Source organism: Ictidomys tridecemlineatus, chromosome X (genome assembly GCF_052094955.1).
Source record: "Ictidomys tridecemlineatus isolate mIctTri1 chromosome X, mIctTri1.hap1, whole genome shotgun sequence".
In the NCBI taxonomy this organism is placed as follows: domain Eukaryota; kingdom Metazoa; phylum Chordata; class Mammalia; order Rodentia; family Sciuridae; genus Ictidomys; species Ictidomys tridecemlineatus.
Genome location: NC_135493.1, coordinates 29,183,017 through 29,195,675, shown reverse-complemented (window position 1 = coordinate 29,195,675; position 12,659 = coordinate 29,183,017). Strand labels below are relative to the sequence as shown.

Here is a 12,659-nt window from a genome sequence, read left to right as displayed (position 1 = left end):
GCCAAGTGAATGTAAGACAGACAGAAGGGGGAAGAAACAATGGGCTTTTCCTTATCCTTTGGGATGGATCACTGTACTTGTGACCTTCCCTCAGTATTTGTATTCCTACTTTTGCCTTCTTTGTGGGAATGCCTAGGAGCTTGGCAATGAAAAAACAAAGAAAAGAAAAAGAAAAAGGGAGATTTTCTTTATTTTCTCTTGGTGGTTGGATACTGCTGTTTTATGCCTTGAGTCATAACTTGAGGACTACTTCTGGTGATTTCTCTGTCCCATCCCAGTATCCAATTCTAGGCTTTTGGGTCATTTAGATTCAGGTCATAGGATACTGAAGGGAAAATAGAGAACTCAGTTTGATTCAGAGATACTTTAAATTTTGATTTGCCTGCTATTTTTGCTTTTTTTCTCAAATAGGTCTTCCATGCATTCTGCCCAGTTTTTATGGCTGCATTTAACAGAAAGAGCATGTTGGAGTATGCTTATTCCATCTTACCCAGATCTAGAACCTGATTGCTGCCTTTGAGGCTCTTAATGAATGAACACTTTTTTTTTTTTTGGTTCGAATGATTTTTAGCAAAGTAGTAAAGATGGTAGAGTTTTTAGCCATATCTGCAATCTCTTACCATCACTTTCTTTTTCTTTCTCCATTCATTAATGTCTCTTTAACATGTACATTTGCGGGCTGGGATTGCGGCTTAGCAGTAGAGCGCTTGCCTAGCATGGGCACGACCTGGGTTCGATTCTCAGCACCACATAAAAATAAAAGGCATTGTATTATGTGTCCATCTACAAAAAAAGATTCTCTCTCTTTAAAAAAATGTACATTTGCACATGGTAAAATCTATGTAAATATTAGTGATATATTTTACCATATATTGACACATTATGGTATTTATTTATAGGGTACAAAGTGATGGTATGTTTTTTTTAATATAATGTAGAGGGAGTTGATAGACTTCATTTGGGTTCTTTGTTGAAAGGAGGTTTGATACCTGTGCTGAGATTAGAATTAAAGGGGTGCCATCTTCTCCACAGAGTGTATATTGGTTAGAACTAGTAGCTAAGGTAAGAGAAATTGGAAAGTACCAGGGTAAGGCCTCTGCTACCTCCTGCAATCAGACTCTGTATACATGTAACTTGTCATCCTGACAAGCAATGGCTGCATACTTCCTACAGTTCAAAGTCCATAGACTCTTGGATACTGGTGCTTCTTTTCTTTTTTGGGGGGTACTAGGGATTGAACCCGCAGGTGTCTAACCATTGAGCAACATCCCTATCCCTTCTTTATTTTGAGACAAGGTCTTGCTAAGTTGCTTAGGACCTCACTAAGCTGCTGAGGCTGCTTTCAACTCATGATCCTCCTGCCTCAAACTCTCAAGCCACTGGGATTACAGGCATGCACCACTGTGCCCAGCTGGTGCATGTTTATTTAAAGAAGTAGCTACTATACTTTAGAGTTGAAGGTAAATGAAACTTTATTTTTATTTTCTTTCTAGCTTATAAAATACCAGACATATTATAATGAGATTCAGAAATATCATACTTATAAATAGGACCACCATCCCTTCTCTTCTGATAGACATTTCATTTTGTAATTGTCAATTTTCATTTCAGAAATGGTGCCACTATGGTTTTCCCATCCATCCATCTTTTCCAGGGGACAAGGAGTATGGGGGTAGAAATATCTCAATAACTTCAAAGATAAGTAATTGCCTTTATAGTTGGGTACCTTCTACTTTCTTCCTGAGTCATCTCAGCAGGGATTGACTGGAGAGGGATGGATCACCTTCCATGTGGGCCATGGAGCAGTCAAAAGAACCAAAAATCATCCATGCTGAGATGAACCATGTAGTTGATTTGAAAGCCTGATGTGGACACAAAAAGTGGCATGACATCTATGCTTCCATTCTGCCTGGTGTTGCCTGAATATAGAATTCTAAAGTCATTTGTCCAAGCTGAAACGGCTCATAGTGATCCTCAGGACCACAGAACTTTAGACTGGCATCTAATCCCTTCATTATACAGTTAGAAGAAGCGATATGTTGAAGGTCACATGAGAGACAGTGGAAGCTTTCAACATTGGACACTTTTTATTGGCTTCTTGTCTGACATTTACTCTTTCTGTTATGCTTTCCAGAAACTGTAAGGGGAGAAACCAAGTGCTATAAGACTGCATGACCCATGGAATGAAGGGTGATTAATCACTTACTAGAGGAGATAATAGATTAGGCTGCTCAGAACAGCATGCTTAGGACAAAAGAGTATTCTAATAACTCTTCAAATAGAAAGGTGACAGAAGGTATCAAGCTCTATTAATTATTTTTTAAATGTTTCTTTATTTTTAAATAAAAATTATATTAATTGTATAAATTAATGGATTTATCATGATATTTTCATAAATGTATCTATCATGTTTCAGAGCCTTCTCCCTACCACCTTCTCTTCATTTCTCCCCTCTCCCCCTCACCACCCCTTACTCTTCCCCTTTGCTACTAGTTCCTCTTCTACTTTCAGGTCATCTGTAAGTTTCCACATATGAGAGAAAACATGAGATACTTGCCATTCTGTGTCTGGCTTATTTCACTTAACATTATGGCTACCTATTCCATTTTTTTCCTGCAAATGTCAGAATTTCCTTCTTTAAGGCTGAGTAGAATTCTGTTGTGTATAAATACCACATTTTCTTTATACATTTATCTGTTGACAGGCACCTAGGCTGATTGCATAACTTGGCTATTGTGAACAGTACCACAGTAGAGATAGGTATCTCATTTGTATGCTGACTTCATGTCCTTTTGGATGTAAACCTAGGAGTGGTATAGCTGACTCATATAGTAATTCTTTTTTAAAATATATTTTTACATTATAATTAGTTATAGATGACAGATGAATGCATTTTGACACATCATAAATGGAGTATAATTTCTCATTCTTCTGGTTATACATGTTGTAGAATCACACCAGTCATGTAATCCTTTATGCACACATGGTAATAATGTCCGATTCATTCTACTGTCCTTCTTTCTCCCTCCCCCTCCCCTTCATTTACTTCCCTCTGCCTAATCCAAAGTACTTCTATTCTTCCCTAGCTCTCTCCCTCCTTATTGTGAATTAGCATCTGCATATCAGAGAAAACATTCAGTCTTTGGTTTTGGGGGATTGGCTTATTTGACTTAGCATGATATTCTTCAGCTCCATCCATTTACCAGCATATGCCATAATTTCATTCTTCCTTAAAGCTGAGTAATATTCCTCTGTGTGTGTGTGTGTGTGTGTGTGTGTGTGTGTGTGTGTGTGTGTGTGTAAAGATTTTCTTTATCCATTCATTTGTTGAAGGGCATCTAAGTTGGTTCCATAGTTTGGCTATTGTGAATTGACCTGCCATAAACACTGATGTGGCTGCATCACTGTAGTATGCTGATTTTAAGTCCTTTGAATATAAAACTAGGAGTGGGACAGCTGGGTCAAATGGTGTTTTCATTCTAAGTTTTCTGAGGAATCTCCATACTGCTTTCTAGAATGGTTTCACCAGTTTGCAGTCCCACCAGCAATGTATGAGTGTGCTTTTCCCCCATATCTTCGCCAACATTTATTGTTGCTTGTATTCTTGATGATTGCCATTCTGACTGGAGTCAGATGAAATCTTACAATAGTTTTGATTTGCATTTCTCTAATTGCCAGAGATGTTAAACTTTTTTCATATATTTGTAGATTGATTGTATTTCTTCTTTTGTGAAGTGTCTGTTCAATTCCTTTACTCATTTATTGATTTTTTTTTGGTATTGAGTTTTTTTAAGTTCTTTAAATATCTTGGAGATTAATGCTCTATCTGAGGTACATGTGGTAAAGATTTTCTCTCATTCTTAAGGATCTCTCTTCACATTTTTGATTGTTTCCTTTGCTAAGAAGAAGATTTTTAGTTTGATTTCATTGTACATTGATTCTCCATTTTACCTTTTTTTTTTTTTTTTGCACTTTAGGCATCTTGTTAAGGAAGTCAGTTCATAAACTGAGATGATGAAAATTTGGGCCTACTTTTTTCTTCTATTAAGTGCAGGGTCTCTGTTCTAGTGCTTAAGTCTTTGATTTACTTTGAGTTTTGTGCAGGGTGAGAGATAGAGGTTTAATTTCATTCTTTTCTCAGGGCCAAGGACCGAACTCAGGGCCTGTGTGTGCTAGGCTAGTGCTCTTCCACTGAACTATATCTGCAACCCCTGATTTTGTTACATATAGATTTTCAGTTTTCCAAGCATCATATGTTGAAGAGGCTATCTTTTCTCCAATGTATGTTATTGGTGCTTTTGTCTAATATGAAATAATTATATTTATGTGGGTTTGTCTCTGTGTCTTCTATTCTGTACCTTTAGTCTATGTGTTTGTTTGGGTGCCAATACCATGCCATTTCTGTTAGTATGGCTCTGTAATATAGTTTAATGTCTGGTATTGTGGTGCCTCCTGCTTCACCTTTCTTGCTAAGGATTGCTTTGGCTATTCTAGGTCTCTTATTTTTCCAAATGAATTTCATGACTGCTTTTTTTTTTATTTCTGTGAGGAATGTCATTAGGGTTTTAATAGGAATTGCATTAAATCTATATAATGCTTTTGGTAGTGTGGTTGTTTTGATAATATTAATTCTGCCTATCCAAGAGCTTGGGATTTTTCCATCTCTATGGTCTTCTTCAATTTCTTTCTTAAGTGTTCTGTAGTTTTCATTTTAGAGGTCTTTTATTCTTTTGTTAGATTGATTTGCAAGTATTTTTTTTTTAGGCTCTTGTTTAAGGGGTAGTTTTCCTAATTTCTCTTTTGTTGAATTCATCACTCATGTATAGGAACATGTTTGATTTACAGGTATTGATTTTTTCATATGGTAATTCTGTTTTTAGTTTTTTTCAAGAATCTCCATACTGTTTTCCTATAGTGGGTATACTAATTTACATTCCTACCATCAGCATATAAGCGTTTCTTTCTATATCCTCACCAGCATTCATTATTTATTTATTTAAATCTCAAGGTAGTTTTCATTTGTATTTCCCCGATGGCTAAAGATGTTCAACACTTTTTCTATATTTATTGGTCATTTGTACTTCTTTTGAAAATGTATGTTTAATCTTTGCCCATTTTTGATTGAATTACTCCTTTTTAAATGCCATTTTTATTAGCTCTTTTTAGTTACATATAACATTAGGATTCATTTTGAATAATTATAAAAGCATGGAATATAATTTGTTCTAATTCAGTCCCATTATACTAAGTGAAATAAGCCAGACCATAAGTCAGAGGTTGAATATTTTCTCTGTTATGCAAAAACTAGTCTAAAATTAAAAAAAGAAAAAAATAAAGAAAGGGGGTAAATTCCATAAAAATAGAAGAAACATCAATGGAGTAGAAAAGGGGATTGAGGAGGTAGGAGGAAGGTCCAGGATAAGGGAAGAACAACAGAATGAGTCTGACCAAACTTTCCTGAGTATATATATGAAAATGTCACAGTGAATCTTACTTTTATGTATATTTACAAGGCAGCAGTTTTGAAAATTGCTTGTTTTGCTGGGCATGGTGGCATATGCCTGTAATCCCAACAGCTCAGGAAGGTGAGGCAGGAGATCACAAATTCAAGGCCAGCCTTAACAATTTAGCAAATCCCTATCCAACTTAGTGAGATATTATCTCTAAATAAAAAATAAAAAGGGTTGGGGATGTTGCTTAGTGGTAAAGTGCCTGTAAGTTCAATCTTTAATATCAAAAATAAATTAATTAATAAGTGATAAAAATAAATAATTACTTGTTCTTTGGATGCTAATTTTTTTCAGTTCTTTATATATTTTGGATCTTAAGCCTCTGTGAGATGAGTGGCTAGCAAAGATATTCTCCTATTCTTTAGGTTTTCTCTTCACTGTTGATAGTTTCCTTTGGCATGCAAAAACCATTTAATTTGATGCAATCCCATATGTCAATTCTTGCTATTATTTTCTGAGTTATAGGAGTCCTATTCAGGAAGTTGTTATGTTAAAATTATTTCCCCTGTGTTTGCTTCTGATGGTTGCAAAGTCTCTGGTCTTTTTTTTTTTATTGGTTGTTCAAGACATTACATAACTCATGACATATCATCTTTCATACATTTGATTCAAATGGGTTATGAACTCCCATTTTTACCCCAAATACAAATTGCAGAATCACATCAGTTACACATCCACATTTTTACATAATGCCATATTAGTGACTGTTGTATTCTGCTACCTTTCCTAGCCCCTACTATCCCCCCTCCCCACTCCTCCTATCTTCCCTCTCTACCCCATCTGCTGTTGTTCAATTCTCTCCCTTGTTTTTTTCCTATTCTCCTCACAACCTCTTATATGTAATTTTGTGTATCAATGAGGGTCTCCTTCCATTTCCATACAATTTCCCTTCTCTCTCCCTTTCCCTCCCACCACTCGTCTCTGTTTAATGTTAATCTTTTCCTCATGCTCTTCCTCCCTGCTCTGTTCTTAGTTGCTCTCATTATATCAAAGAAGACATTTGGCAATTGTTTTTTAGGGATTGGCTAGCTTCACTTAGCATAATCTGCTCTAATGCCATCCATTTCCCTGCAAATGCCATGATTTTGTCATTTTTTAGTGCTGCGTAATACTCCATGGTGTATAAATGCCACATTTTTTTTTATCCATTCATCTATTGAAGGGCATCTAGGTTGGTTCCATAGTCTAGCTATTGTGAATTGTGCTGCTATGATCATTGATGTGGCAGTATCCCTATAGTATGCTCTTTTAAGGTCCTCAGGGAATAGTCCGAGAAGGGCGATAGCTGGGTCAAATGGTGGTTCCATTCCCAGCTTTCCCAGGAATCTCCATACTGCTTTCCAAATTGGCCGCACCAGTTTGCAGTCCCACTAGCAGTGTACAAGTGTGCCCTTTTCCCCACATCCTCGCCAGCACTTGTTGTTGTTGGACTTCATAATGGCTGCCAATCTTACTGGAGTGAGATGGTATCTTAGGGTGGTTTTGATTTGCATTTCTCTGACTGCTAAAGTCTCTGGTCTTATACATACATCTTTAATCTATTTTGAGTTGAATTTTGTACATGAAAGCTCTAACTAGTTCTTATAATCCTTAATAAAAATAGGAAATTGTTGTTCTCATTTAACTGAGGAAACTGAGGCCCAGGTATATTGAGGTCTAAATCATGGAATAAAATTCAAAGTCTGGATTAGAATATATATTCCTTGACTCTTCTTATGTTTCATTTTTTGATCCATTTCTAATTCTAATGGGGTGGCCTGGTTTTATTAAAAGAACTGAATACTTATCATAAGAAAAGTGGAAAAATAGTTTATAAAACCTACCATACACAATGTTATTCCAAATTTGTTTAATAGATAGAAGTTGAATTACTTATATGAGCTTTTTTTAAAACTATTTTTTTAGTTGTAGATGGACACAATACATTTATTTATTTTTAATGTCGTGCTGGGGAGTGAACCTAGTGCCTCACATGTGTGAGGCAGACACTGTAACACTGAGCTACAACTGCAGCCCTTCTATGAGCTTTTCTACTGACTTTGTAAATAATATATTAGATTTATGTGGAGACAAAACAAAAGAGTATGAATGAAGTCAGTCTGCCTGATGTTGAAAGAGCATGAAAGAGTTTGTGTTTACATTCTCTAGGTCATAGGCTCTTCTTCCCCACAATGAGGATTTGGGACCAGATAATCTTTAGGGCTCTGAAGCCTTTTAGTGCACTTGCTCTGAGATTTTATGTTTCTATATTTTGTGCTGCCTTGGGATTTTTTTCTAATGTTTTATTTCTTCTCCCTTTGCTGCAACATCCTTCCCTTTCTTTAAATTGTGTGTGTGTGTGTGTGTGTGTGTGTGTGTGTGTGTGTGTGTGATGTTTTGGGGTGTATAAGGAATAAAGAAATAATTTAGTGAAATTACTGTTCTGAATCGCTAACCTCTGTCAGAGTTTAATAGAAGAGCCTCTAAAATTCTAAGTGATTCTTTTATTGAGGAGGCTATTTCCTGGAGCACAGGGGTAGTGGTAATGAACAAATACTAGACAACCAGTAATTAATAAACCATCTCCCCAAAACAAAGCAAAATAATATGTAACCAATATGTAACCTCAAATCTTAAATTTTGTTCAGCATTCTAGTAATTCTCAATGATTAAGCATGAAATATTTTGTATTTTTCTTTCTTCTGATTTATTTCTTCTACTTATATATAGAGATCTCTCAACTTTTTCTTTGACGTTCTCCAGGTTTGAAAATACTATGTCTGAGAAGATCAAATATTTATAAAAACCAGCACCTGTAAGAAATCACTTGAAAGAGAATTCTGGTCTATTTACAAATGGGAAGTAAGGTGGTAGAGTATGATCATACATCATCCCTGCAGTTGTTTCTGTTTAATTAAAGTTTTTGTGTTATAATAGTTTCAGATTTACAGAAAAGATGTAAAAATATTGTAAAAAAGTTACTATATACCTCATACTGATTTCTTCTGTTATTAACATCTTTCATTAGTATGGCACATTGGTCACAATTTATTAACCTATATTGATAAATTGTTATTACCTAAAGTTCATTGGATCCAATCCAGATTACTCTGTTATTCTGAATCATCATGTCTCCCTAGGCTCCTCATGAGTTAGTAGTTTTTCAGCCTTTCCTTGCTTTTCATGACATTGGCAGTTTTCTTTTTCAGTGCTGGGGAACAAACTCAGGGCCTCGTGTGTTCTAGGCAAGCACTTTTGCCACTGAATTATATCTTCTTGATTTTGATGGTTTTAAGAAGTACAGTCAAGTAATTATTTTATATAATCTCCCTCAATTCATAGTTTTTCTTTTAAATAACTAATATAGTTTTAGAAGATTCTATGTTTATCAAATGTGGAATAAATGTGCCATCCTCAAATGGCCTGATTCATTTGCTTTTTGCTATAGGACAGACTTAATTTCACTACAAATGTGTATGGTTAGCCATAGTGGGTGGTATGGAGAGGAAGAAGGGAATAAGAGCCTCCTGCAAGATAACACAGTTTTAAAAAAATGTTATAGTTATAGGTGTACACAATTTACTCATTTTTATGTGGTGCTGAGGATCGAACCCAGTGCCTCACAGGTGCCAGCCAAATGCTCTACAACTGAGCCCCAGCCCCAGCCCAATACAGTTTTTTTTTAAGAGTAGTCTTCCACATTAGATAAAGGCCAAGCATAGTCTTTCTAATGGTAGCTCTTTAGTAACCTCTGTAGGTATGATTGTATTATATGGAAATACCTGTCCTTAACAAAGAATATTTGAAATAGTCTGCTTGCTGGAAATTTGTTGAGAAATAGTGTACCACCAGATTCTAGCATATAATATTGTAGTCATCCTTGACCTTCATCCTCCTTTCTCACCTGTTGCATCCAATCCCAATTTTATTAATTTTATCAACCCAAATATCTTTCTGTTAATTTTCTATCACTTTGCACATGCTATGGTTTGAATATGTGGTATCCACCAAAAGTTTATAGAATGTTCAGAGATTATGAGAGCTGTCTCCTAATTGGTGAATTAATCAAATTGGATAGATTAACTGGGGGATAATTGTAGGCAGATAGGGTGTGGCCAGAGGAAGTAAGTCACTAGAGGAATGCCTATCCCCCTCTCTTTGCTCCCTGGCTCTCATGAATTGAGCAGTTTCCCTCTACCACATCCTTCCACCATAAGGTTCTGCCTCATCTCAGATCCAGATTTATGGAGTTGGCCAACTGTGGCCTGAATCTCTGAAAATGTGAGCAAAAATAAACTTTTCTTCCTCCAAGTTGTTCTTGTCAGGTCTTTTGATCACAGTGACACAAAGGCTGACTAAAACACCACATTTGCAATTCAGTCCAAGGTATCATGGACTAGTTTAGAATACTATAATAGTATTCTAGTTTAGAATAATATAATAGTTTCCTAGGTCTCCCCACATCCACTTTGGCAAACTTCCAAAATATTATTCACATAGTAGCCATTAATTTATTAATTTATTTAATCAAATATTATTATTAAACCCTCATTGTGTGCCAGGAACCATTCTATATGTTGTTAATACAACGGTGAACAAAATAAAGCAAATTCAATCAAGAGGAGAGAAGGGAGTATTTTGCCTCCCGTTAACACAAACTCCAGTTTTTATTTGATTTATTCTTTACCTTTTAGTTCTAGGTCAAGGAGACCTTGTGGTTTTGCACAAAATGCCCTGGAGATGAATGCTTACAGTTACATGTACATGTGTGAGGTCTGGAAGGGCCATTAGCAGTCATGGAATCTGTCACTCTCCACGCTTGCATGTGGAAAGAAGCAGCGGGAGGGCTTGTCACAACAGATGGCTGGGTCCCATGCCAGAGGTCAGGCTTCCCTGGGTCTGGGCAGGGTCTGAGAATTTCATTTCTGTCAAGTTCCCCTGGGAGGCTGGGGCTGCTCTTGTGAGCACTGCACTTGGGGAACCAGGGATCTCATCCAGCTTCCTCATTTCACAGGTGACTGTGCTGAGGCAGAACCCCAGCTGGGTTCTAGGATTGGTTTTAGCACTTAAGCACTTGTTAAGACTTTGCAGACTTGCTTAGCTTCTCTGGGCCTCAGTGTTTCTCATCTACAAAATGAGAGGAAGGGCCTTGTTCTGCCTTCCCCGTGGAGTTGTTTAATTTATAGAGTGGAAGCAACAGGGTTCCTTAGGCCTTGAGCAACAACCCTCTGACTGGGCATGGAGCCCTCAGGTGGTCTCAGGGCCACTCATTTACTCCTCTTCCCCTCTGGTTAGTGGGCTGGAGTTTACCCTTTGCCTCCTCTTTTCTCAAGAAATAAGAGAGATGCTTTCAAATTGGGGCAAGGGTATACACCATTTTTTTCTTCTTGTATTTTTCTCAGTTTGCATTTTCCTTTTAAGTTTGTTTAAATTTCTACCTGTATTGTTTTTCCTTTCTCATGTAGAAAGTTTCTCAATGCTTCCCTTTGCAATTTCTTTCATTCTTTTTAAATTCACAAAATGTTTACCATTTGGAGATTAGACCATTCAAGTATATATTTTCTTCTACTTTTAAGTATGATTTTTTTTGAACCACATGTATCCTTATTCAACTGGAGTTATATTGGCATATGGCATGAGGTTTGAATCTCAATTCATGCTTTTTTAAAAAAAAACAGTTTGCTTCTAACACCATTTGTTGATTAATCCTTTTCCTTAATGTGAGGCTGTGCATTTAACACTTTCTAGGTATGTGTATTGTGTGGGCAAGAGATTTGAATCTAAGATCATTATTTTTTCAAATGGGGGGAAAAGAGGCTAATTTGTTTCCCCTAATTCATGGTTGTTAATGAAGGAGTTAGATTAGCACCAATATCTTCGTTCTCTAATATGAAATTGAAATAGTTCTTGTGTTTCCAATTCCAGGGAGGTTTGACAGCAGAAGGTTAACCTGTCACAAAGTAAATGGATGTGACCTAGGCTCTATAAAAATTACAGACTAAATTCCATGGGCCCTTGTTTAAATGTGCACAAGCCTTTGGAGAATCATTGTAGGTAATCCTGACCTTTGGGGACGGGGAAAGGAACAGAATATTGCCTCTGATCAAAGGACAAACCTAGGGTATTCGATGGAAATTCTGTTGTAGAAAGGTACCTAATAATGTGTTCCTATTTCCTACTGTTTGCTTATGACTAGGGATTAGACTACTTTTCCATAGAAAAAAACAAATTTTCACAGGCAGATTTTTTTTAAAATAGGGAAACAGCATTCCATAGCATCCCTGTTTCTTTACTTATTGTCTCTGTCCATCACCCCCACTTCTGTTTTTTTAAACATTTATTTTTAGTTTCAGTGGACACAACATCTTTATTTTATTTTTATGTGGTGCTGAGGATCGAACCCAGCGCCCCGCGCATGCCAGGCGAGCGCGCTACCACTTGAGCCACATCCCCAGCCCCCCCCACTTCTGGTTTTTAACTTTATTTTATTATGTGGTGCTGAGAATTGAACCCAGTGCTTCACACATGCTAGGCAAGCACTCTTATCTTCTTGATGTGTTTTTTTAAATTAATTTTTTTATTTATATGTGACAGCAGAATGCATTACAAATCTTATTAGTCATATAGACCACAATTTTTCATATCTCTGGTTTTATACAAAGTATATTCACACCAGTTCTTGTCTTCATACATGTACTACTTTAAATAATAATGATCATCACATTCCACCAACATTTATAACCCCATGCCCCGTCTCTTCCCCTCCAACCCCTCTGCCCTATCTAGAGTTCGTTTATTCCTCCCATGCTCCCTCTCCCTACCTCACTATGACTCAGCCTCCTTTTATCAAAGAAAACATTTGGCATTTGGTTATTTGGGATTGGCTAACTTCACTTAGCATTATCTTCTCTAACTCCATCAATTTACCTGCAAATGCCATGATTTTATTCACTTTTATTGCTGAGTAATATTCCATTGTGTATATATGCCACATTTTCTTTATCCATTCATCTATTGAAGGGCATCTAGGTTGGCTCCACAGTTTAGCTATTGTGAAGTGTGCTGCTATAAACATTGATGTGGCTGTGTCCCTGTAGTATGCTGTTTTTAAGTCCTTTGGGTATAGACTGAGGAGAGGAATAGCTGGGTCAAATGGTGGTTCCATTCCCA

The 12,659-nt window shown here is 36.6% G+C and overlaps 1 long non-coding RNA gene across 1 annotated transcript in view; it reads left to right on the top strand.

Annotated features, from left to right (window-relative positions):
• Positions 1-12,659, top strand: part of LOC144371694 (uncharacterized) — a 638,576-nt gene that overhangs the window by 102,587 nt on the left and 523,330 nt on the right. The window lies entirely within an intron of this gene.